Here is a 2699-nt window from a genome sequence, read left to right on the forward strand (position 1 = left end):
TGAGTCAGTACTGACTCAACAGCACTTAACAACAACAACAAGAATGATTACGGCATTCTACTGGGTAACCGCTCTTTGGAATGAGCAGAAATATGGATCTCTTCCAATCAGTTGGCCAGGTAACTGTCTTCTAAATTTCTTCGCATAGATGAATAAGTGCCTCCAGAGTTGCACCAGTTTGTTGAAAGATTTGAATTTGTATTCCATCAATTCCCAGAGACTTGTTCTTTGCCAATGACTTCAGTGCACCTTGGACATCTTCCATTAGTACCACTGGCTCTTGTTAACATGCTACCTCTTGAAATGGTTGTATATCAACCATTTCTCTTTTGATCAGTGGCTCTGTGTATTCCTTCTATCTTCTTTTGATGTTTTCTTCATCATTCAATATTTTGTCCAAAGAATCCTCCAATATTTCAAGTTGAGGCTTGAATTTTTACTTCAGTTCTTTCAGTCTGAGAAATGCTGAACATGTTCTTCACTTTTGATTTTCTAACTTTAGGTCTTTGCATATTTCATCATAATATTTGAGTCTGTTGTCTCCTGCTGCCCTTTCAAATTGTCTGTCTAGCTCTTTTACCTCCTTGTTTCTTCCATTTGTTTCAGCATTTCTACATGGAAAGCAAGTTTTAGAGTCACTTCTCACTTCTATTTTGGTGTTTTCTTTCTTTCTTGTCTTCTTAATGACCTATTGCTTTCTTCCTGTTCTTGATGTCATCACACAACAACTCTTCTGGTCTTCAGTTGTTAGTGTCTAATGCATCAAATCTGTTCTTGAGATGATCTTAAAATTTACATCTTGTTCAAAGTAATATTTTGGCTCTTGTGAATTTGTTTTAATTTTGTTCAGCTTCAGCCTGAACTTGCATATGAGCAGTGTATGGTCTGTTCCACAGTTTGCCCCTGACTTTGTTTTGCCTGTGACATTGAGACTTCCCACTGTCTCTTCTCACAGATATTTTCAATTTGATTTCTGTGCTTTTCATCTGGTGTGGTCTATGTGTATAGTAATCTTTTATTTTGTTTTTAAAGGGTATTTATGAGATTCAGAGCTGCTGCTGTAGAGTCCGGATTTCACCGCTGCTCATCGCCACCTTTCACCAGCTGGATGTACACTCCTGATTCCTTCCTCTTCCAAAACCAGTATGGCATCTCTCAAGGATCAGCTGATTCAGACTCTTCTTAAGGAAGAGCAGACACCCCAGAATAAGATTACAATTGTTGGGGTTGGTGCTGTTGGTATAGCATGTTGATGTCATGGAAGACAAACTGAAGGGAGAGATGATGGAGCTTCACCATGGCAGCCTTTTCCTTCAAACACGAAAAATTGTCTCTGGCAAAGACTATAATGTCACTGCAAATTCCAAGCTGGTTATTATCATAGCTGGAGCAGGTCAGCAGGAAGGAGAAAGCTGTCTTAATTTGGCCCAGCGTACCGTGAACATGTTTAAATTCATCATTCCTTATATTGTGAAATACAGCCCAAACTGCAAGTTGCTTGTTGTTTCTAATCCAATGGATATCCTTATCTATGTTGCTTGGACGATAAGTGGCTTTCCCAAAAGCCGTGTTATTGGTAGTGACTGCAATCTGGATTCAGCGCGGTTCCGTTTCCTAATGGGCCAGAGGCTGGGAGTTCACCCACTAAGCTGTCACAGGTGGGTCCTTAGAGAGCATGGGGACTCTAGTGTGCCCGTGTGGAATGACGTGGACGTTGCTGGTGTCTCCTGGAAAAATCTACACCCTGATTTAGGCACTGATGCAGATAAGGAACAGTGGAAAGAGGTTCACAAACAGAGTGTTTATGAAGTGATCAAACTGAAAGGCTCTACGTTCTGGGCCATTGGACTATCTGTGGCAGACTTGGCAGAAAGCATAATGAAGAATCTTAGGTGAGTACATCCAATTTCCACCATGATTAAGGGACTCTATGGAATTAAAGATGATGTCTTCCTTAGTGTTCCTTAAATCTTGGGGGACAGAATGGAATCTCAGATGTTGTGACGGTAACTCTGACTCCTGAGGAAAAGACTGATCTGAAGAAGAGCACATAAACACTGTGGGGCATCCAAAAAGAGCTGAGGTTTAAAGCCTGCTGTTGTACCACTTCACTATCTAGGCTGCAAGGGGATTTTAGATCAGGGTTGTGTATGTTGTCCTTTTTATTAAAGCAGTAAAATTATGAACAAGGAAGAACATCTCTTTTCTAAAGTCAGACATAGGAATGGTCCATAAAACCCTACAGCTATCTCCTGATGGTGGATAATACTTAATCGCTCTAACCTGGTTAGTATAATGAGTTCCACCACCTCTGAGACAACACAGCCAAAAAGTAGTCATACTGCCACTGCCTTTCAAACCAGAAGAATGTGTTTACTGTGTGTTATGTAAATTCTGGCTCTTACATTCAACATGCCTAACCTGATGTATTTTTCCAATGACATCCTGGGCTCCAATGTGTAAATCCAATATTGAATGTCTTGTACATAATTGTCCTAAAAGATCTTTTGTGTACTATATTTATCAAAGTAGTGTACATTTACAATATTTACATATCAACAGTGTAATACCAACTAAAACATCAAATAAACCATGAACAGTGAAAAAAATAAAAGCTATTTACAATGAAGAAGTCTTTGTTGTTGCTGTTGTTGAATACTGTTGAGTCCTTTCCCATGCATAGCAATCTTTTATAGGGT

The 2699-nt window shown here is 39.5% G+C and overlaps 1 pseudogene; it reads left to right on the forward strand.

The window, feature by feature from the left end:
• Positions 1 to 1139: 1139 nt before the first annotated feature.
• On the forward strand, positions 1140 to 2177 carry LOC102834606 (annotated as a pseudogene).
• Positions 2178 to 2699: the final 522 nt, after the last annotated feature.

Source organism: Chrysochloris asiatica, unplaced genomic scaffold, assembly GCF_000296735.1.
Source record: "Chrysochloris asiatica unplaced genomic scaffold, ChrAsi1.0 scaffold00143, whole genome shotgun sequence".
NCBI classification, from domain to species: Eukaryota; Metazoa; Chordata; class Mammalia; order Afrosoricida; family Chrysochloridae; genus Chrysochloris; species Chrysochloris asiatica.